Source organism: Ranitomeya imitator, chromosome 1 (genome assembly GCF_032444005.1).
Source record: "Ranitomeya imitator isolate aRanImi1 chromosome 1, aRanImi1.pri, whole genome shotgun sequence".
Taxonomy (NCBI): domain Eukaryota; kingdom Metazoa; phylum Chordata; class Amphibia; order Anura; family Dendrobatidae; genus Ranitomeya; species Ranitomeya imitator.
Genome location: NC_091282.1, coordinates 1021331145 through 1021355391, shown reverse-complemented (window position 1 = coordinate 1021355391; position 24247 = coordinate 1021331145).

Sequence of the window (24247 nt, the reverse complement as noted above, 5' to 3'; positions counted from 1 at the left end):
AACACCAGCTTAAAAAATTATTTTAAAATTTGAAATGTTGGCCTACTGAAATGTGTATTTAGTAAATGCAGTCAATACTTGGTCAGGGATCCTTTTGCTTCAATTACTGCATCAATGCAGCGTGGCATGGAGGCGATCAGCTGGTGGCACTGCTGAGGGGTTATGGACAGACTTGATAAATCTCACAGCTGGGGGCTGGTGTTCTCAGGCTGGTAAGGGGCCATGGATATTGACCCCCCCAGCCTAAAAATAGCAGCTTGCAGCTACCCAGAAAAGTCACATCTATCAAATATGCCAATTCTGGTGCTTTGGCCAGCTCTTTCCACTTGCCCTGTAGCGGTGGCAAGTGGGGTTCATATTTGTGGGGATTTATTTAACCTTTATATTATCAAGTGACATCAAGCCCACGGCTTAATAATGGAGATGCATCTATAAGACACCTATCCATTTCTAACCCTATTGTTACAATGTAAATAAAGACACAGCCAGAATAAGGTTTTACATTAGAAATAAAACAAAACACAGTTTAACTTTTTATTTAAAAATAACAAACACCGTTATACTCACCAAACGCCTATTCCACTGAAGCCCTCGTTGTCCTGTAATAAAACTAAAATAAGAATACAACAACATACTATATCTGTCTGTCTTTTTGTCCCACGTTGTAATCCAAGTCTGGGGGACAATTCGTTTTTAACCTGGATGGTGCCAAGATGCGACCGTCCAGGCTGAGAACCCCCACTGGTGAATTAGCTGCTAGGAATGCAGTGTCAATGAACGGGGGTGACGTCATAGAGCTTACCTGCGGTCACTGAGTTCTGTTACCAGCCAGGCTGAGCTGCGATCCAGTTCAAAATGAATTATCCCCCAGATATGGTATAAAGTTCTGTGACACACCCATGGTGTCAATAAGTTCACTGCACACCTAGATGAATTAAATGAGAGGTGTAGTTCACAAAATGGGGTCACTTATTGGGGGGTTCTGCTGTTCTGGCACCTCATGGGCTCTCCCAGTGGGTCATGGCACGTGCAAATTATAACATTAAAATCTGGCACAACTTGTCTTCTGAGCTTTGCACTGTGCCTGAAAAATATTTCCTGATTACATGTAGGGTATTGGCATACTCAGGAAAAAATGGACATTAGTGAAGCACTAAAATGCTCGGGTGCTCGTTGCTCGGGTCAAGCAAATTGGAATACTCGGGTACTCGACCCGAGAAACGAGCCCAATGTAAGTCTATGGGAAACCTGAGCATTTTTACCGCGACCCCCCGGGGGTTCTTTTAAGGTCTAATAACTTCTGAAAATGATGGAAACACTGCTCAAATAACACAGGAACATCATGGGTATCGCCCCTGGAAGCATTCTTGACTCCTAGGTCACAGCAGTAAGCAATGTTGTCAGAGTTTCACGCCATTTTTACAGGTGGATTTTGCTGGGAAATATGTTAAGGTACATGCTTTCCAGGGTAATGACTTGTATATAAGGCAAAACAATTAATTCCAGACCAAAATGTTCCTCCACCACTTTGGCTATGTTCACATGCAGCGTTTTTGATGCGTTTTTCAACTTTAACATTGTTTTCAACCAATACAAATACATTCACTGGGAAATGTTATTGTAACATTTAACAACCCTAGCTGGCCATGTGGTGTGTGACAGAAAAGGAGATATATCTTGTTTATTTTTCAGGAGGGACTCTTAACCCCTTAGTGACCGAGCCAAATTTTTGAAATCTGACCAGTGTCACTTTATGTGGTAATAACTCTGCAACGCTTTAACAAATCAAAGTGATTTTGAGATTGTTTTTTCGTGACACATTCTACTTTATGATAATGGTAAATTTAGTTCAACATTTTTTGTGTTTATTTATAAAAAAAATCAAAAATTTGAGAAAAATGTTAAAAAATTAGCAATTTTCTAAATTTGAATGATTATCCCTTTAATCCAGATAGTCATACAACAGCAAACCATTAATAAATAACATTTCCCACATGTCTGCTTTACATCAGAACCATTTGTAAAATGTTATTTTATTTTGTTAGCATTTTAGGAGGTTTAAAAATGTAGCAGCAATTTTTCATTTTTTCAAAGAAATCTACAAAATTTATTTTTTTAGGGACTTATCCATGTTTGAAGTGACTTTAGGGGTCTCATATATTGGGAAACCCACAAACGTGATACCATTTTAAAAACAGCACCCCTAAACATATTGAAAACTGCTGTCAGGTAGTTTATTAACCCTTCAGGTGCTTTACAGGAATTAATGCAAAGTGGTATGACAGAAATGAAAATGTGTATTTTTACCACCTAAATGTTGCTAACTTCTAAACAGATTACTACAGCCGACAGACTCTAAGGCCGCTATTTGGTCATGAATTGCCATGGCAAACATCAGGACCGCAAAATCATGATCTGAGGGCACCAATTGGGATAAAGAGGAAGCCCCCACACTCTGTTAACCATTTATAATGATGTAGTCACTATTGACAGCAGCATCTAAGGGGTTAAACAGATTTAGAAGGTGCAAATACTGATCGTGGCTGGTGCAGCAAGTTGTCAGCTATAGTGTACAGCCGACAGATGATGGATTGTCATCTGTATGGGGATACTATTCTCTTATATCTAAGGTCAGTTAAAAGACGTATTGGCGGTCATTAAGGGGTTAAAGTCACAAAGCCTATTTTTAGAGGGGCATCAGGTGGCATTATTATTCTTAAAGGGCCATTATTAAACAGTGGGTCTCCTATGCTGTTATTGCCTATGCAGTGAGTGGCTTGGCCGCCAAGAATTATGATGCACCACAATACCCCTTTCACGAGAGGTATAGGAGGGCCTCCTGAAAAAATGTTGCATTGAATGCAAGGCCTGCACTGCTACCATATTATATGAACCCCAAGAAGCCTTTGAACCCAGGTACTGGATGGCCACAAGAAAACCCACTTCACATTGTTCAGTTGGTCCTGCCATACTGTTTCCTTATGCATTGAATGCAAGGGCCACCTTGACCCAAATTTGCACGCACCCCAATCCCCCCTTGGAAGAAACATGGAGGAGGGCCTCATAAAAAAAACTGTCCCATTAAAAAGAAGCGGGTCTCCTAGACACTAAGTGCATGGTCTGACAAATATTTCCCCATGGGGGTACATTTTTTTTATTTTTTTTAATTTATTTGGATCATAGACACCCTTGCCAAAAAATTGACTGGCTGTAGCAGCATAGAACACGTTCACCCTGGTGTTCTGGTGGCCGTGGATGATGAGATGTGGAGGAAGGTCTCATTTAAAAAAAAAACAATTTAAAGGAGCGGGTCTCCTAGACTTGTAATGCCCATACACTAAGTGCATGGTTTGATAAATATTTCCCCATGGGGGTACATTTAAAAAAAAAAAATGTTATGGGGATCATAGACATCCTTGCCAAAAAATTGACTGGCTGTAGCAGCATAGAACATGTTCACCTTGGTGTTCTAGTGGCGGTGGTGATGCGCGTGGAGGAAAGTCTCATTAAAAAATAGGCCTAATTTAAAGTAGCGTGCTTCCTAGACTTGTAATACCCATACAGTAAGTGCATGGGCTGACAAACATTTCGACATGGTGGGTACATTTAAAAAATTTTTTTATGGGGATCATAGAGACCCTTGCCAAAAAATTGACTGGCTGTAGCAGCATAGAACACATTCACCCTGGTGTTTCAATGGTGGTGGATGATGAGACATGTAGGAAGGCCTCATTAAAAAATAGGCCCAATTTAAACGAGTGGGTCTCCTAGACTTTTAATGCCCATACACTAAGTGCATGAGCTGTCAAGCATTTCCACATGGGGAGGTATATTTAAAAAAAAAAAATTTATGGGGATAATAGACACCCTTGCCAAAAATAGATTGGCTGTAGCAGCATAGAACATGTTCATCATGGTGTTCTAGAGGCGGTAGATGATGAGACATGGAGGAAGGCCTCATTAAAAAATAGGCCCAATTTAAAGGAGCGGGTCTCCTACATTTTTAATGCCCATACACTAAGTGCATGGGCTGACAAACATTTCCCCCTTGGGGAGGAAAAATATTTTTTTATTTAAAATTCATAACGAGCATCGTAAAAACACCCTTGCTCAAAAATTGAGTGACTTTTGCATCACGGAATACGTTCACCCTGGTGTAATAGGGGTTGTGGATGATGAGGATGAGGAAAAGGAGGAGGATAACACCAACTAGACAAAATCTGGAAGCTTCTACCCATGTGTGGTTGTGAAGAGGTGCATGAGACTACACCTCCACAAAAAAGACAATGTATTTGTGGTTATATTTTGCTGTTTTCATTCGATGGTGTACAGATGTCTTGCCCAGTCCAGCCCTTGTTTTATATGAGTCAGCCCATCAGCATTTTCAGTTGACAGGCGGATGTGCTTATCTGTTATAACTCCACCAGCAGCACTAAAAACCCCTCTGACAGAATGCGAGCTGCAGGGCAGGCCAGGACCTTTAAGGCAAAGAGAGCCAGTTCATGCCACATATGTAGCTTGGATACCCAATAACTAAAAGGCACAGAGGAATCATGAAGGACGTTTGTACGATCAGCAAGGTACTCCCTCAGCATCTTCCCCAGCATTGCACTTCTTGTGACAGCACCCCTTGCCTCTGTGCTGGCGCGATGGCTGGGTCTGAGAAAATTGTCACAGAACTTTGCCATTGTTCCCCTGCCTGTGCTGGATTGTACTTCTGTCTCTCTCGCTTGGACTCCTTGGTTGTACAACAAACTCTGATGTCTGCTGCCAGTGTTCTCAGATGGGAATATTTTTAGTAATTCCGCTACAAGGGCCCTCTGGTACTGCAACAATTTAGTACACCTGTCTCAATCTCTTCTTCCAGAGGCAAAGTTCTCCTTGTAGCATGGGTCTAGAAGTGTCACCAACCAGTAATGAGTGTCACTGAAAATTTTTATAATGCGAGGGTCACGGGAAATGCAGCGCAACATAAGGTCAGCCATGCGTGCCAGACAGCTAAAAGGCAAGACTTCCGTGTCCTCACCAACAGGATGACTGACCATGCTGTCCTCCTCCTCCTTCTCCCTGTCCTCAGGCCATCCACGCTAAACAGACGGTATGACAGGTTGCTCTTGTACTACCGTCTATAGCGCATGAAAGTAGCTCCTGTTCTTCCTCCTCTTCCTCATTGTCTACCAACCCACGTTGAGACTACATGAGGCTGGGCTGAATGTAATCACCCTGTATGCATCCTTGATCCATGTCCTCGTGCTCTGCCTGTAATGCATCATCTTTAATTGTGAGCAGAGAGGTTTTCAGAATGCAGAGAAGCTGGATGGTGGGGCTAATTATGGTGTCATCGCCGCACACCACCTCGGTGCAGTCCTCAAAGTGCTGTATATAATTTCAGTAATGACCAAACTTGGAGCACACAGATATATGAGGGCTCTCACTGAAATACCACACTGACAAATATGTGGTCTTTTTGTAATTTTGGAAGCTAAATAGTGCTGTATAGAATTAGCGTCTCAGACAGCAAAAAAAGGGGTCCATCGGCCTACAATGCCCAAAGTTGGAGCACGCAGATATATGAGGCCTTTTTCGGTGAATTTAAAACACACAAAAAAAGTGGCACAAGGCTAGCACACACAAGTATGCTATTTATGCCTGACAAACTATGATTTTTCAACAGGCCTCAGTCTGATAGAACAGACTGTATATTTTTGTTTTTTGGGGGTAAATTTTTGGAAAAAAAATCCAACTAGGTATATAGTAAAGAAGCTGCAGCAGCAACAGACAGTTATGGAGCTTTGGGAGGGATGCAGTTGTAGCAATGGATGCACATACAGTTCCTGCAGGCCTTGCATTGATGTGGATATGCTATGCCCTGCCTACCTAGCGCTGCAATATCTTGACCCACGAATTAGCCCTAAAAACGACTTTTGGTTTCTGAGGAGTTGTGGATTTAAGAGTTGCAGACCTACTCTAACTCTAAAAACCACGATTCTGATCCTATCTCGGCACCAGCTCTCCCTACTCTCACTGAATCAGGAACAGAATGCGGCGAGCAGGGAGGCACCAGATCTCTTATACTCGGGATGATGCTGTGCGGCAAAGCCAATCACTGCATGAACACAACAAAAATGGCTGCGGTGTTTCGTGGCCTGGCAGACAATCCCTGCACCATGATTGGGTCTCTAAAGTCCGCCAAAAATGCTGGGTGGAGACACCAGTTACCGCCGAATAATCCCGGAAATGCTCGCTGCTCGCCGAGTACACCGCGCATAGTGATACTCGGGTGAGTAATGAATAGTGGCAAGCACGTTCACTAGTTATCCAACTTATGTTGTGGTTTATTTCTACATATCCAAGCGCCCTGCAAGCCATTGGGATTGCAAGACTTGTGGAGAAGCCCCTTCCCCAACTGCTCTCTCAGCCACTAGAGTCACCCAGTGCCCAGTCATTGAGATGTAGCTCCCCTGTCCATGCTTCCTCATCCAGGTGTCATTGTTGAAATGCACCCTGGGAGACATTTAATTTTTCAGGGAATCAGTGATGTTGTCTGCGACTTGTTGCTGTAGCGCAGGCACATCTTTCTTAGAGAAGTAATGGTGACTGGGCAACTTGTACTGGGGGACTGCGACGGCCATCAGCTTTTGGAAACAATCTGTATCCATAAGGCAGAAAGGCTGCATTTCCATGTCCAACATGTTTGAGTTGTCAGGCAGTAATCACAGATAAACCTACAAGAAAGACAGGAGTCTATACTCTCAGTAGTGTGGATACAGTAAATAAATCGAGCTCAGGTATCAGTAATATCATATCAAAAAAAGTTTAATTGGTACAAAAAGGCTCAATAACAATAAATAATGGCCAAAAGCCAATGTTACAACATGACGAGAATGAAAGGGACAAAAACACAGTTAAAAACCATGTGTGATCAGCCACTCAACATGTCTCCCTATTAGAAAAAGCCTGGAGCTAAATGTGGTTCAATAAGTAAAAGAGCATCCCAATAATTGTATATCCCATCTGGTACTAGGGAGCCCATACCAGCACACTGCTGGTTCTAATAGGCACAAGAAGTGTATAAGCCCACCAGCTAGTTAAGAACGTAACACAATCTTACCCATGTGGGAGAGAGACCGCGGATGGCTGAAGACACCGAGAGACCCCGACGCGCATTTCGCGTAGTTGGCTTCCTCGGGGGGCCGTATGTCAAACCCTTCAGTGCCCCGTATATATATAGAGATCATTGGTGCTGAAAAAATACGCGCCCGGTGTGGCGCATGCGCCGTGTGCACCCCCCAGCGTCCACCGTCACTTCCGGCAGTCCAGGCCGGGAGCGGGTATCTTTTAAAGTACGTGGAATTGATAGGGCCCGCTGTGGCATCAGGGGGGGTGATCAGAAACGTGTTTTGGCGCAGATGGAGTGTCGGTGGATCGTGACTCTCGGCACGATGTCCCCGCATGGGCTAAATGAGAAATTGTCCTTTGCCCCATTTCTCTAGCCTTCCCCCTGTTGAGTCAATAGCTCCATCTTATTTTATAATTGTCTTCGACCTTGGTTGTATATTGAGTGATTTTTCACTCACATCCCACTATCAGTCTCTCTCGCATATGTGTTGTATGTGCTTTTACTCATTGCTTTTGTTCTTTTTCTTCCCTCTTCTATTATTTTGTACAGTCACATACTGGTTGGAAGAATTTTTCCCATGCGATTCTTATCACGTCCCATGTGAACCATCATGGAGGGGCACTTATTTATTTCACCATGGAAACAACATACCCTATGGAGCACATGGAAGGAATCGTACTTGGGGATCACTATATGTTTGGAACAGATGATATGAACAGACAATATTAAGAAGATACCCCTTATTGTATGATTACCTCCTAACTGTAGCTCCTTTGTATCAATGCCCTGTTGGTGTTTTTTTTGTGTTTTTTGTTTCTTCCTTTGCCCTTATGTGCCTGTACGTGTTTTATGTTATTGTTTATGTTCATAATTACTTTTGGCCACATACCGCACCTTTCTATGAAACCGTAGTGCTCCGTGGTGCTGCCCATAGTTCATCCAGCATTCAAGATGACTGCTGCGCCGCGCGCTTGCGCAGTGTGACCCCGTGCGTGCTCGCGTCGCTGAAGGCGTCCATTAAGGCCGGGCGCGGGTTTCTGACGTCACAGGAAAATGTTTTCCTTTACCCGCTCCCGGCCTGGACTGCCGGAAGTGACGGTGGACGCTGGGGGTGCACACGGCGCATGCGCCACACCGGGCGCGTATTTTTTCAGCACCAATGATCTCTATATATATACGGGGCACTGAAGGGTTTGACATACGGCCCCCCGAGGAAGCCAACTACGCGAAACGCGCGTCGGGGTCTCTCGGTGTCTTCAGCCATCCGCGGTCTCTCTCCCACATGGGTAAGATTGTGTTACGTTCTTAACTAGCTGGTGGGCTTATACACTTCTTGTGCCTATTAGAACCAGCAGTGTGCTGGTATGGGCTCCCTAGTACCAGATGGGATATACAATTATTGGGATGCTCTTTTACTTATTGAACCACATTTAGCTCCAGGCTTTTTCTAATAGGGAGACATGTTGAGTGGCTGATCACACATGGTTTTTAACTGTGTTTTTGTCCCTTTCATTCTCGTCATGTTGTAACATTGGCTTTTGGCCATTATTTATTGTTATTGAGCCTTTTTGTACCAATTAAACTTTTTTTGATATGATATTACTGATACCTGAGCTCGATTTATTTACTGTATCCACACTACTGAGAGTATAGACTCCTGTCTTTCTTGTAGGTTTATCTTATATTTTGGAGTAGCGTTTAGCACTCTCACTCTAGATCCTGGTGCACAGGATCAGTATTTTCTTAAGTGTTTTCCAATATGTCAGTGGTTGTTAATCTCAGTAATCACAGAGCTCACAGGCCATGAGTCATGCAGAAACAAGCGCTGTGATCTTTGTACCAAAGAGATCTCAGCAGGCCCCTATTGTCCAGACAATGATATGACTGGGTGACGAATCATTTGAGGAGGCCGTAGGCTGTTCACAATAATTAGTTTTCAGAAAAGTAATAGTGAGTGTACGGCTTATCCACGTCCAGATTAGAACTCATGGGAAATATATAGTATATATCATGGCATACGATCACTGCTAACTTCACGATAACCCTACACTCCTTGCTGTCAACAACAATCCTTTTTTAACCAAATAAATAAATACATGCCGATTGGACGGTATTCTTCTTTTGAGGTTCACACTATCATTATGTTCCATCCCCTCTCCCTCAGAGTAGCAGTCATGTACTGGCCCCCATGCTCTCCCACCCACTTCCTTGAACACTTTTATGAGTCGCTGCCACACTTCATGTCTTCAGAATTGACAACCCTTATCCTGGGAGCATTCAACAGCCCCATCTCTCAAACTGCATCCCAGCTTCTATCTGTAGCCAATTCTCATGGCCTCTGACAACTTTCAAACTCTGAGACACACAAAGATGGTAATAGCACTGATATGGACTTTGTCCGGCTCGGTTCAATCTTCTATCTAGATGACTCACCTCTTAGCCTTTTGTCCTCCATTAAGTTAGGAGTAAAACCACAACTTAGACATTTTTAGGTGCTCCCTAAAAACACATCTGTTTAAGGCGGCCTATTACGTTCCCTAATGAAAGTCCTTTTTACAGATATAGTTTATTCACTACTTCTCTGAACATAATTCACCACCAAACTCAACTGTACCCAAAAGGCTCATGTAGCTCATTTCCTCAAGATGGTTATAACATCATTGTAAATAAGCACCTGTAATTTGTGTCACCCACAACTCATTGTAGATTGTAAGCTCTGAAGAACAGCGCTGTCATTATTTTTGCTTTAATTGTTTGATTATCTTAAACTTGGCAACTTTTGACTGTTTTACATGAACTGCTAATTTTTAAAGCTATGCGGAATGTGTTTGCGTTATTTAAATAAAAAATATTATTATTAAAAGGTTGAAGATGGTGAAGTTCAAGCTGTTGCTACTCAGCTGCATGGCTCTGGGTTTACACCAAGTGTGATCTACTACCTTTTTGTCATCCCCTCTGTTCTCCCATTCCTTGCCCTGAGAGTCATCCTCCTCCTCTTCCTGCCTTGACAATACAGTCCACAGGTGCCTCAAGTATCTGAGTATTGTCACGAATGGATCACCTTAACCCAACGGGGTTAATGTCTGTTTCTGATGGTTTGGATTATGCCCGGACCAAACTTCGTCCGGCCATGGATCAAACTGAGAAAAAGTTTGTCTATCAGAGCAGAAAATTTCCTTCTCTTGCCTCTGTAAATCCTTAGAGAACACTTCCTATACCCATGGCATACAATGTGTGAAGAGATCTGCAGAGTTAGCCATCTGTGGTTCCCAACAGTCAGTTGGGCACATGGAGAGTTGTGATGTGGGGGAAAATATAAGGGTTATTGGGGTGCCACCACTGAGGACTGTACTGTGTGTGATGTTAAGGTGGAGGAAGAGGAGCAGAGGCCACTTGATACTGCGCTTGCCATCTACTGGAGCACATGATCTTTCTGGTACTCATCTAAAAAGCATACCACTGTTCTGCTGACAAAGAAAGGGAGTGGAGTAGCTGACCAGTAACAGAAGTTGTAAAAATGCTGAGCAATTGCTCACTGTAGCCAAACAAACCGACTTCTCATCCCTCATATCATAACTGTCTAACAACCCTAAACAGCTATTCAGTACTTTGAATTTTCCCATGTGTCCACCAGCTGCTCCTCCCTTTCCTCTCCTCCTACTTTGCCTCACCAACTGTGAACTTGACACAATAACGTCCCACCTCATTCCAAACTTTATCACAGTCTTCATCACAAGTCTAACCCACCTCTTCAACCTGTCACTAACTGGTGTCTTCCATCCTAATTGAAACATACCTTGATCACACCCATCCTCAAAAAGCCTACATTTGACCCATCCTCTGTGTCTAGCTGTCATCCAGTATCATTTCTCCCCTATGCTTTTATACTACTGGAACAACACGTCCATTTTGAACTGTCCTCCCACCTCTCCTCTTGCTCCCTCTTTGACCGCTTATAATCTGGTAACCATTCCTCTGAAACTGTTCTGACTAAAGTCACCAATACCTACTAACCACCAAATCAAAGTGACGTCAGTTTGTCCTCCTCCTTCTCCTGGACCTGGAATCTGCCTTTGACACAGTGGACCAATCTCTCTTATTACAGACTTTCTGATCTGATGAAATTACAGACTTTGCCCTTTGTTGGATCGCCTCATAACTAACACAGGACATTCAGTATCTCCCACTCAAACACCACCTCCTCATCTTGCCCCCTATGTGCTGGTGTCCACCAAGGTTCAGTTGCAGTACCGGGCACTATGCTTACGTCACGTGCACGTGCTCCCTACCTCTGAAAAGGACCTCCCACATCAACCTAAGGTATACCCAGCCTATAGCTGGGCGACACCTTCTATTTAAAGGGACACTGTCACCTGAATTTGGAGGGAACATTCTTCAGCCATGGAGGTGGGGTTTTTGGGTGTTTGATTCACCCTTTCCTTACCCGCTGGCTGCATGCTGGCTGCAATATTGGATTGAAGTTCATTCTCTGTCCTCCATAGCACACACCTGCGCAAGGCAAGATTGCCTTATGCAGGCATGTACTACGGAGGACAGAGAATGAACTTCAATCCAATATTGCAGCCAGCATGCAGCCAGCGGGTAAGGAAAGGGTGAATCAAAAACCCCAAAACCCCGCCTCCATGGCTGAAGATTGTTCCCTCCAAATTCAGGTGACAGTGTCCCTTTAAGGCTTCCCCTCCAATATGGAGGTGACTGAGGTGTGTTGTTAGTTTGCCTTGCATGCTTGCTAGCTGTCAGGTTCCCAGGTCCAAAGGTCTGCTTGTCTACCCTGTACCCGTCTGCTCTTACCTGTCTGTGCCCACCTGCTTGTACCTGTCTGTGCTCCTCTGTCCATCAGCCAGTCAAGATCGCACATGCCAGCACCCATCTTTTTAACACTTGGTCCAACCCGCACCTGCCAGTGCTTTTCTTTTCCTCAGCTGGTCCCATCTGCACCCATAATTCCAGAGTCCCTACAGTGCCTGCCTTCATTCTTCATCCCTCCTTTGGGCCATAGCAGCTTACCCGCTGCAGGGGTTCAGCTGCCACATTCTGTTGGTCAGCCATGGACTAGCACCTGGTGCCACCTCTTTGTCCCTCTTTGGGTAGCAGTTTTCGCATGCTGACACTTGTCTGAGTTGGGAAATGGTAGGCCACATAGTTTTGCCCCTCCAGGCTTTCAGAGGGATACGGCTCAGTAGTTCCACCACCTTGCCCTTTACAGTCTCCATCTGCTGGATTATCTGTAGTGGAAGAGGTATTGGTCCCCGCTATACTAGTTCTACTTTATTGCAATTGATGCCACTTTGTTGGTGTCTGCCACTAATTTCTGTAAATGTGTAGTCTTCAGGTTGGGTCTCCTTCATGCGTGTTGCCTGTAGCAGTAGGCCTCCAACACAGTTAGGCCTCCACTTCCTTGAAGTCAACTACCCGTGTTGCTATCCTTAGATTTTTCTGACAATAGTAGTCTACGAAATTTAAATGATATTTCTGCCACCTGAGTGTGGCTGAGCATGAAAACAGGTTGAGCTGTTGCATGTAGTATCAGTGCTCCCAGCACAGGAGGCCTACACCGATCCCTCACCCATCTCGTTTTACTGTGATGTTCAATTGAAAGCTGTAAATGCTGACCCAGGCCCCGATACCTCATGCATGGCTGATTGCTGCAGTGCCATGTTACAATTTGTACTGTGGGTAAATTGAGGCCACTTTCCTAGTGTCTCCACATAATTTGATGTGTTTTGGCAGCTTTTTGGGCCCTTTGGTGGTGTTGTGCATGCGTTTGTTTTTGGCTCTCATTGCCTTGAATGGCATGTGGTTACGTTCAGCGAACATTCGACGAATATTGCAAATTCACAATCATAATCCGAACCGAACATTTAAATATTCACTCATCTCTAGTCAATATCACATTTAGAAATGTTTATTTAGAAAAATTTTGATGTGTTCATTACTTATTTCATCCCCATATACCATCAAAAAACACATACAGTACATTTAATTTTCATGAAACATTCTTTTCACATTAATCAAGTTGGTAGCACTTAATCATGCATCAACACTAAAATTGATAAAGAAATTGATTTAGAAATACTAAGGCTAAAGATTTTGCTTCCATTGCAGAAGCTAGCCTACCTTCTGGCAATGTGTTTTTTTGACAATTGAACTTCTTAAGCTATGGAAAAAAATTTGGACTGTTAGGTTGGCACTAGAGTTGAGCGACCTTGACCTTTTTAGAGTCGAGCCAGGTTTCGCGAAACCCGACTATCTCAAAAGTCGGGTCGAGTGAAATCGGCCGATTATGACGTAAAGTCGGGATCGACCGAAACACGAAACCCAATGCAAGTCAATGGGGCAGCATAGTCGGCAGTGAGTGGGGGCCAGGAAAACACCTAGAGTGCCCATTTTAATGTCAAAACCATCCATTCTTCTTAATGAAGCTTGTCAAGCGTAATTTACCTTATAATAATTGGAAGGCATTTGAAATTGGGGGTCATTTGGCTAAAGTTGTGGTGGGTAGGGCTGGTTCAAGTAATTAGTGGGCCCAGGAAATCTGGACCACGTCACGGCAGTGGAGCAGGGAGAGGTAAGTATTTCAACTTTGCAAGTGCTGTGAACCTGAGCAAGCAGGGGGGGCCCACTCGTTGGCATTGGCACTGGCACAGGGCCCCTCAAAGTACAGCGGTGTGTTTGCACGGCGGGGGCGCCTCCCACCGGCAGCAACACTTTTGCGTACTATGAGAGGCCCTGTGCCAGTGACGTCGCCAAATAGTATTCCTCCCCCCACCTGATGAAGGAACCTGCACTTTCATCTGCACCTTCCTCTTTGTCCCCGTGTAAGGTGGTATGGTATGCGGGAAGAGCAACCTGACTTTCAGCAGGGTCACAATGTTGTTGTGTAGCGTGCACGGGGAATGTTGCGTTATGGGTCAATATACCAGCAGACTCATCTATCACTGGCTGGGCAATGGGCAGGATGAGGAGGAAACACAGATATAGGCCCAATGAATAAAGTTGGCTAAATGCAGTTCAAAATTGGTAACACAGGAATAACCAGGGGGCATTGCAGTGGAGGGCAACTGGAATGAGAGGCTGACACAGAGAGTAGGCCCAAATCAGTAAGTAGTCGAAATGCAGTTCAAAATTGGCAACGGTAGTAAACAGGCGGCACAGCTTTGTTCAGTGGAGGAGAACAGCAAGGAGTGGCAGACACCGATAGTAGGCCCCAAACCAACTAGTACGCCAAATGCAGTTGTTCCGTTTAACCACAATTTAATGAGAGCCTGAAGATAGAAGTTCAGGAAAGGCAACCTGGAGAACACCTTGGAGTGGAACACACCATCTCTCTACACCCCATACCCAATTTGTAGGCCTAATGCAGTGTAGTTTCCAACAACTACTAAACGAGAGCATGATGATCGAAGCATTGGCGAGGAAACCTGGGGAACACCTTGGAGTGGAACACACCATCTCTCTACACCCCATACCCAATTTGTAGGCCTAATGCAGCGTAGTTTCCAACAACTACTAAACGAGAGCATGAAGATCATGAAGCATGATCTTCTAAACTACTAAACGAGAGCATGAAGAGCATGGTTGTAGATGACGAGGAAAAAGCTAACATATTAAACACCTTCTTCTCCACGGTATTCACGGTGGAAAATGAAATGCTAGGTGAAATCCCAAGAAACAATGAAAACCCTATATTAAGGGTCACCAATCTAACCCAAGAAGAGGTGCGAAACCGGCTAAATAAGATTAAAATAGATAAATCTCCGGGTCCGGATGGCATACACCCACGAGTACTAAGAGAACTAAGTAATGTAATAGATAAACCATTATTTCTTATTTTTAGTGACTCTATAGCGACAGGGTCTGTTCCGCAGGACTGGCGCATAGCAAATGTGGTGCCAATATTCAAAAATGGCTCTAAAAGTGAACCTGGAAATTATAGGCCAGTAAGTCTAACCTCTATTGTTGGTAAAATATTTGAAGGGTTTCTGAGGGATGTTATTCTGGATTATCTCAATGAGAATAACTGTTTAACTCCATATCAGCATGGGTTTATGAGAAATCGCTCCTGTCAAACCAATCTAATCAGTTTTTATGAAGAGGTAAGCTATAGACTGGACCACGGTGAGTCATTGGACGTGGTATATCTCGATTTTTCCAAAGCGTTTGATACCGTGCCGCACAAGAGGTTGGTACACAAAATGAGAATGCTTGGTCTGGGGGAAAATGTGTGTAAATGGGTTAGTAACTGGCTTAGTGATAGAAAGCAGAGGGTGGTTATAAATGGTATAGTCTCTAACTGGGTCGCTGTGACCAGTGGGGTACCGCAGGGGTCAGTATTGGGACCTGTTCTCTTCAACATATTCATTAATGATCTGGTAGAAGGTTTACACAGTAAAATATCGATATTTGCAGATGATACAAAACTATGTAAAGCAGTTAATACAAGAGAAGATAGTATTCTGCTACAGATGGATCTGGATAAGTTGGAAACTTGGGCTGAAAGGTGGCAGATGAGGTTTAACAATGATAAATGTAAGGTTATACACATGGGAAGAGGGAATCAATATCACCATTACACACTGAACGGGAAACCACTGGGTAAATCTGACAGGGAGAAGGACTTGGGGATCCTAGTTAATGATAAACTTACCTGGAGCAGCCAGTGCCAGGCAGCAGCTGCCAAGGCAAACAGGATCATGGGGTGCATTAAAAGAGGTCTGGATACACATGATGAGAGCATTATACTGCCTCTGTACAAATCCCTAGTTAGACCGCACATGGAGTACTGTGTCCAGTTTTGGGCACCGGTGCTCAGGAAGGATATAATGGAACTAGAGAGAGTACAAAGGAGGGCAACAAAATTAATAAAGGGGATGGGAGAACTACAATACCCAGATAGATTAGCGAAATTAGGATTATTTAGTCTAGAAAAAAGACGACTGAGGGGCGATCTAATAACCATGTATAAGTATATAAGGGGACAATACAAATATCTCGCTGAGGATCTGTTTATACCAAGGAAGGTGACGGGCACAAGGGGGCATTCTTTGCGTCTGGAGGAGAGAAGGTTTTTCCACCAACATAGAAGAGGATTCTTTACTGTTAGGGCAGTGAGAATCTGGAATTGCTTGCCTGAGGAGGTGGTGATGGCGAACTCAGTCGAGGGCTTCAAGAGAGGCCTGGATGTCTTCCTGGAGCAGAACAATATTGTATCATACAATTATTAGGTTCTGTAGAAGGACGTAGATCTGGGTATTTATTATGATGGAATATAGGCTGAACTGGATGGACAAATGTCTTTTTTCGGCCTTACTAACTATGTTACTATGTTACTATGATCGAAGCATTGGCGAGGAAACCTGGGGAACACCTTGGAGTGGAACACACCATCTCTCTACACCCCATACCCAATTTGTAGGCCTAATGCAGCGTAGTTTCCAACAACTACTAAACGAGAGCATGATGATCGAAGCATTGGCGAGGAAACCTGGGGAACACCTTGGAGTGGAACACACCATCTCTCTACACCCCATACCCAATTTGTAGGCCTAATGCAGTGTAGTTTCCAAGAACTACTAAACGAGAGCCGGAAGATCGAAGCTCAGGAAAGGCAACCTGGAGAACACCTTGGAGTGGAACACACCATCTCTCTACACCCCATACCCAATTTGTAGGCCTAATGCAGCGTAGTTTCCAACAACTACTAAACGAGAGCATGAAGATCGAAGCATTGGCGAGGAAACCTGGGGAACACCTTGGAGTGGAACACACCATCTCTCTACACCCCATACCCAATTTGTAGGCCTAATGCAGCGTAGTTTCCAACAACTACTAAACGAGAGCATGATGATCGAAGCATTGGCGAGGAAACCTGGGGAACACCTTGGAGTGGAACACACCATCTCTCTACACCCCATACCCAATTTGTAGGCCTAATGCAGCGTAGTTTCCAACAACTACTAAACGAGAGCCGGAAGATCGAAGCTCAGGAAAGGCAACCTGGAGAACACCTTGGAGTGTAACACACCATCTCTCTCCACCCCATACCCATTTTGTAGGCCTAATGCAGTGTAGTTTCCAACAACTACTAAACGAGAGCCGGAAGATCGAAGCTCAGGAAAGGCAACCTGGGGAACACCTTGGAGTGTAACACACCATCTCTCTCCACCCGATACCCATTTTGTAGGCCTAATGCAGTGTAGTTTTCTACAACTACTAAACGAGAGTCGGAAGACCGAAGCAATGGCAAGGAAACCTGGGGAACACCTTGGAGTGTAACACACCATCTCTCTCCACCCCATACCCAATTTGTAGGCCTAATGCAGCCTACTTTCCGACAACTACTAAACGAGAGCATGAAGATCGAAGCTCAGGAAAGGCAACCTGGGGAACACCTTGGAGTGTAACAAACCCTCTCTCTACACCACGGAAGGGCTGATTCTTAGGAAGGAAGGCTGTCGGAAAGAAGCAGGGCGCGTCCGAGGGTGATTATATTCTTATTAGGTATATACTCACCCTCGGACGCGCCCTGCTTCTTTATTTGTAATGAATGTTTATTTGCAATGTGGTTTTGACTTACTCTATTTTTTTGGTAAATAATGATTTTATTATTTTCATTGTTTTGCATCTTCTTGGCAATAATATAAAGAAGACGCGACAGGACAACACTCGGTGGATGCCATATCTGTGTTTTAAATTGAAAAAAACTTTCAGTTAACTACTTGCAGGAGAAAGTTATTGTAGCTGGTGGCCATTTTTAGTACTGTACCAGATTTTTGTTGTATGTGTTTGTTTTTAATGTTAAAATGTCTGCATTCGATATCTCTCCAGTATTTTCTTTTTTATAAGCAAAATACTTATTTTTATATTTTCTGATGTTGGTTCAAGGGGTACACGGGCAGCAGTAGACAGGTCAGTGGAGGCCTAGTGGAAGGAGGGACCGCAGACAGGCTTCGAAGGCCTAACATAATAAATTGGGCTGGCTGTAGGCAATTTTAAATTGGTTCCAGAGGTACACGGGCAGCAGTGGCCTGGTCAGTGTAGTAGTAGTAGAAAGAACGGACCGCAGACAGGCATCGAAGGCCTAAAATAAAAAAATTGGGCTGGCTGTAGGCAATTTTAAATTGGTTCCAGGGGTACACGGGCAGCAGTGGTGTGGTCAGTGGAGGCATATTGTAAGGAGTGACCGCAGACAGGCATCGAAGGCCTAAAATAATAACACATGGCTGTAGGCAATTTTAAATTGGTTCCAGGGGTACACGAGCAGCAGTGGTGTGGTCAGTGGAGGCCTAGTGGAAGGAGTGACCACAGACAGGCATCGAAGGCCTAAAATAATAACACATGGCTGTATGCAATTTTAAATTGGTTCCAGGGGTACACGGGCAGCAGTGGTGTGGTCAGTGGAGGCCTAGTGGAAGGAGTGACCACAGACAGGCATCGAAGGCCTAAAATAATAACACATGGCTGTAGGCAATTTTAAATTGGTTCCAGGGGTACACGGGCAGCAGTGGTGTGGTCAGTGGAGGCCTAGTGGAAGGAGTGACCGCAGACAGGCATCGAAGGCCTAAAATAATAACACATGGCTGTAGGCAATTTTAAATTGGTTCCAGGGGTACACGGGCAGCAGTGGCCTGGTCAGTGTAGTAGTAGTAGAAAGAATGGATCGCAGACAGGCATCGAAGGCCTAAAATAAAAAAATTGTGCTGGCTGTAGGCAATTTTGATAAGGCATTGATCCAGGTAACTAGTCTGATTGACGTACGTGGAGTTGGGAAGGAATTTTTTTCCCCAATGTGGAGCTTACTGTTTGCCACATGAGTATTTTTTTTGCCTTCCTCTGGATCATCATGTTAGGACATGTTAGGTTAGGCTATGGGTTGAACTAGATGGACTTAAAGTCTTCCTTCAATCTTAATAACTATGTTAATGTTAATTTTAAATTGGTTCCAGGGGTACACGGGCAGCAGTGGTGTGGTCAGTGGAGGCATAGTGGAAGGAGTGACCGCAGACAGGCTTCGAAGGCCTAACATAACAAAAATGTCAATACAATGGTATTGTCAGTGGCAGGCATTGAAGGATGTCAGCGCATAGACTAAACATTGGTGGAGCTGTGAGATAATTTTGCAAGTGGTAGAGCACTGTTTGAGCTGGGGGGGGGAACTGTCTTGTGGCCGGCGGTACAGGCCCAGGGCCCCTCATATTACAATGGTGTGTCTGACGTTGGGTGCGCACCACCACCGCCAGAGACACTTTATTGTACTAGGAGGGACCCAGTGGCAGTGCCGTCGACCAAAAGCGGGCACACCCACCTCTTCAGACAAACAGCACTCTCACGGGTGCTGTCGCCAAGTGTCGATACCACGGCCCCGTGTGGGGAGTTTGGCCATTTAGTGAGGTGTAAACATGTCGTATGCTGGACAATCAGGTGCAGAAAATTACGAGATTGGAAAAGGCATTCAGAATAGTCCACAGGCAAGACCTTTTCATAGGAAAGCTAGGTGTCAGCCGGGCAAGGTGGGGCAAAAGATTTCGAAATCCAGTTGTGGTTCATTTTAATGAAGGTTAGATCATCTACATTTTGGGTAGCCAGACGAGTCCTTTTTTCTGTTAGTATTGAACCTGCAGCACTGAATACTCTTTCTGATAGGACACTAGCTGCCGGGCAAGCAAGCTCCTGCAATGCATATTCTGCCAATTCTGGCCAGGTGTCTAATTTTGATGCCCAGTAATCAAATGGGAATGACGGTTGAGGGAGAACATCGATAAGGGATGAAAAATAGTTTGTAACCATACTGGACAATTGTTGTCTCCTGTCACTTTGAATTGATGCTGCAGTACCTGTCCTGTCTGCGGTCATAGCAAAATCACTCCACAACCTGGTCAGAAAACCCCTCTGGCCAACGCCACTTCTGATTTCTGCCCCTCTAACTCCTCTGGTCTGCTGGCCCCTGCAGCTCGTGTGAGAACGATCACGGGCGCTGTGTGCAGGGAATGCCAGAAGCAAACGGTCAACAAGAGTTGATTGTTTGGTTGCTAATATTAGTTCCAAGTTCTCATGTGGCATTATATTTTGCAATTTGCCTTTATAGCGAGGATCAAGGAGGCAGGCCAACCAGTAATCGTCATCGTTCATCATTTTAGTTATGCGTGTGTCCCTTTTGAGGATACGTAAGGCATAATCCGCCATGTGGGCCAAAGTTCCAGTTCTCAAATCTGTGGTTGTGCTTGGTTGAGGGGCAGTTTCAGGCAAATCCACGTCACTTGTGTCCCTCCAAAAACCAGAACCCGGCCTTGCCGCGCCACCAATTTCCAGTGGCCCCGGAAAAGCTTCCTCATTAAAAATATAATCATCCCCATCATCCTCCTCGTCCTCCTCCTCCTCTTCGCCCGCTAACTCGTCCTGTACACTGCCCTGGCCAGAATATGGCTGACTGTCATCAAGGCTTTCCTCTTCCTCAGCTGCAGACGCCTGATCCTTTATGTGCGTCAAACTTTGCATCAGCAGACGCATTAGGGGGATGCTTGTTGTGAATTCTGTGGCTGAATTCACTTCTGTGGTCACAAGTGGTATTGCAGTCTCTGGGCTTCCTCCCTCAGGTGTTTTGGTGAGCTCGTTGGCTGCCTTGCTATTTAGCTCCACCTGAGTCTGTCTTCCTTGCTCCTTGTCAATGTTCCAGTGTTGGATCTGAGCTACTGCATCTTTCCTTGGGCCTGCTGCTCTGCTAGATAAGTGCTTCTAGTTTGTTTTCTGTTTTTTCTGTCCAGCTTGCTATTAACTTTTGCTGGAAGCTCTGAGAAGCAAAGGAGTGCACCGCCGTGCTGTTAGTTCGGCACGGTGGGTCTTTTTGCCCCTTTGCGTGGTTTTCGTTTTAGGGTTTTTTGTAGACTGCATAGTTCTCTTTGCTATCCTCGCTCTGTCTAGAATATCGGGCCTCACTTTGCTGAATCTATTTCATTCCTACGTTTGTCTTTTCATCTTGCTAACAGTCATTATATGTGGGGGGCTGCCTATTCCTTTGGGGTATTTCTCTGAGGTAAGTCAGGCTTGTATTTCTATCTTCAGGCTAGTCAGCTCCTCAGGCAGTGTCGAGTTGCATAGGTAGTGATAGGCGCAATCCACTGCTGCTTATAGTTGTGTGAGGATAGATCAGGTACTGCAGTCTACAGAGATTCCACGTCTCAGAGCTCGTCCTATTGTTTTTGGTTATTGCCAGATCTCTGTATGTGCGCTGATTACTGCACGCTGTGTTGCCTGATTGCCAGCCATAACAGTACAAGGAGCCAAACCAATGATTCCCAATAGAGGGAAAAAAGAAATCCTGACAGCATTTTTTTTTCTTAGCTCTGTCTTCAGTCTTTTTTTTCCCCTAGACATTAGAGTGCTTCAGGACACAGCTGTGGACATGGATATTCAGGCTCTGTGCTCCTCAATGGATAATCTCGTTGTAAATGTACAAAAGATTCAAGATACTATTGATCAGAAATCGATGCTAGAACCAAGAATTCCGATCCCTGATTTGTTTTTTGGTGACAGAACTAAGTTCCTGAGCTTCAGAAATAATTGTAAGCTATTTTTGGCCTTGAAACCTCATTCTTCTGGTAATCCTATTCAACAGGTTTTGATTATTATTTCTTTTTTGCGCGGCGACCCACAGGACTGGGCGTTTTCTCTTGCACCAGGAGATTCTGCATTGAGTAATGTTGATGCATTTTTCCAGGCGCTGGGATTGCTTTACGATGAGCCTAATTCAGTGGATCAGGCTGAGAAAAATCTGCTGGCTTTATGCCAGGGTCAGGATGATGTAGAAGTATATTGTCAGAAATTTAGGAAGTGGTCAGTACTCACTCTGTGGAATGAATCTGCACTAGCGGCTTTGTTCAGAAAGGGTCTCTCTGAAGCTCTTAAGGATGTCATGGTGGGATTTCCTATGCCTGCTGGTTTGAATGAGTCTATGTCCTTGGCCATTCAGATCGGTCGTCGCTTGCGCGAGCGTAAATCTGTGCACCATCTGGCGGTATTGTCTGAGAGTAAACCTGAGCCTATGCAGTGCGACAGGACTATGACTAAAGTAGAACGGCAAGAACACAGACGTCTGAACAGACTGTGTTTCTATTGTGGTGATTCTACTCATGCTATTTCTAATTGTCCTAAACGCACTAGGCGGTTCGATAGCTCTGCCGTTATTGGTACTGTACAGTCCAAATTCCTTTTGTCCATTACCTTAATGTGCTCTTTGTCATCGTATTCTGTCATGGCGTTTGTGGATTCAGGCGCTGCCCTGAATCTGATGGATTTGGATTATGCTAAACGTTGTGGATTTTTCTTGGAGCCTTTGCGGTGTCCTATTCCGTTGAGAGGAATTGATGCTACACCTTTGGCCAAGAATAAGCCTCAGTACTGGGCACAGCTGACCATGTGCATTGCTCCTGCACATCAGGAAGTTATTCGCTTTCTGGTACTGCATAATTTGCATGATGTGGTCGTGTTGGGGTTGCCATGGCTACAAACCCATAATCCAGTATTGGATTGGAACTCTATGTCGGTAACCAGCTGGGGTTGTCAGGGAGTACATGGTGATGTTCCATTTTTGTCTATTTCGTCATCCATTCCTTCTGACATCCCAGAGTTCTTGTCGGACTTTCAGGATGTATTTGAAGAGTCCAAGTCTGATGCCCTACCTCCGCATAGGAATTGTGATTGTGCTATCGATTTGATTCCTGGTAGTAAATTCCCTAAGGGTCGTTTATTTAATTTGTCCGTACCTGAACACACCGCTATGCGCAGTTATGTGAAGGAGTCCCTGGAGAAGGGACATATTCGCCCATCGTCGTCACCATTGGGAGCAGGGTTCTTTTTTGTAGCCAAGAAGGATGGTTCGCTAAGACCGTGTATTGATTACCGCCTTCTTAATAAGATCACTGTTAAGTTTCAGTATCCCTTGCCATTGATTTCTGACTTGTTTGCTCGGATTAAGGGGGCTAGTTGGTTTACTAAGATTGATCTTCGTGGTGCGTATAATCTGGTGAGAATCAGGCAGGGAGATGAATGGAAAACGGCATTTAATACGCCCGAGGGTCATTTTGAGTATCTGGTGATGCCGTTCGGACTTGCCAATGCTCCATCTGTTTTTCAGTCTTTTATGCATGACATTTTCCGTGAGTATCTGGATAAATTCTTGATTGTTTACTTGGATGACATTTTGATCTTCTCAGATGATTGGGAGTCTCATGTGAAGCAAGTCAGAATGGTTTTCCAGGTACTGCGTGCTAATTCCTTGTTCGTGAAGGGATCAAAGTGTCTCTTCGGTGTGCAGAAAGTTTCATTTTTGGGGTTCATCTTTTCCCCTTCTACTATCGAGATGGATCCGGTTAAGGTTCAGGCCATCCAGGATTGGACTCAGCCGACATCTCTAAAAAGTCTGCAGAAATTCCTGGGCTTTGCTAATTTTTATCGTCGCTTCATCTGTAATTTTTCTAGAATTGCCAGACCATTGACCGATTTGACCAAGAAGGGTGCTGATTTGGTTAATTGGTCTTCTGCTGCCGTGGAAGCTTTTCAGGAGTTGAAGCGTCGTTTTTGCTGTGCCCCTGTGTTGTGTCAACCTGATGTTTCTCTTCCGTTCCAGGTCGAGGTTGATGCTTCTGAGATTGGTGCAGGGGCGGTTTTGTCACAGAGAGGTTCTGGTTGCTCAGTGTTCAAACCATGTGCTTTCTTTTCCAGGAAATTTTCTGCTGCTGAGCGTAATTATGATGTGGGCAACCGAGAGTTGCTGGCCATGAAGTGGGCATTCGAGGAGTGGCGTCATTGGCTTGAGGGTGCTAAGCATCGCGTGGTGGTTTTGACTGATCATAAGAACCTTACTTATCTTGAGTCTGCCAAGCGCTTGAATCCTAGACAGGCCCGTTGGTCGTTATTTTTTGCTCGTTTTGATTTTGTGATTTCATACCTTCCGGGCTCTAAAAATGTGAAGGCGGATGCTCTGTCTAGGAGTTTTGTGCCCGACTCTCCGGGGTTATCTGAGCCGGCGAGTATCCTCAAGGAAGGAGTCATTGTGTCTGCCATCTCCCCTGATTTGCGGAGAGTGTTGCAGAAATTTCAGGCTAATAAACC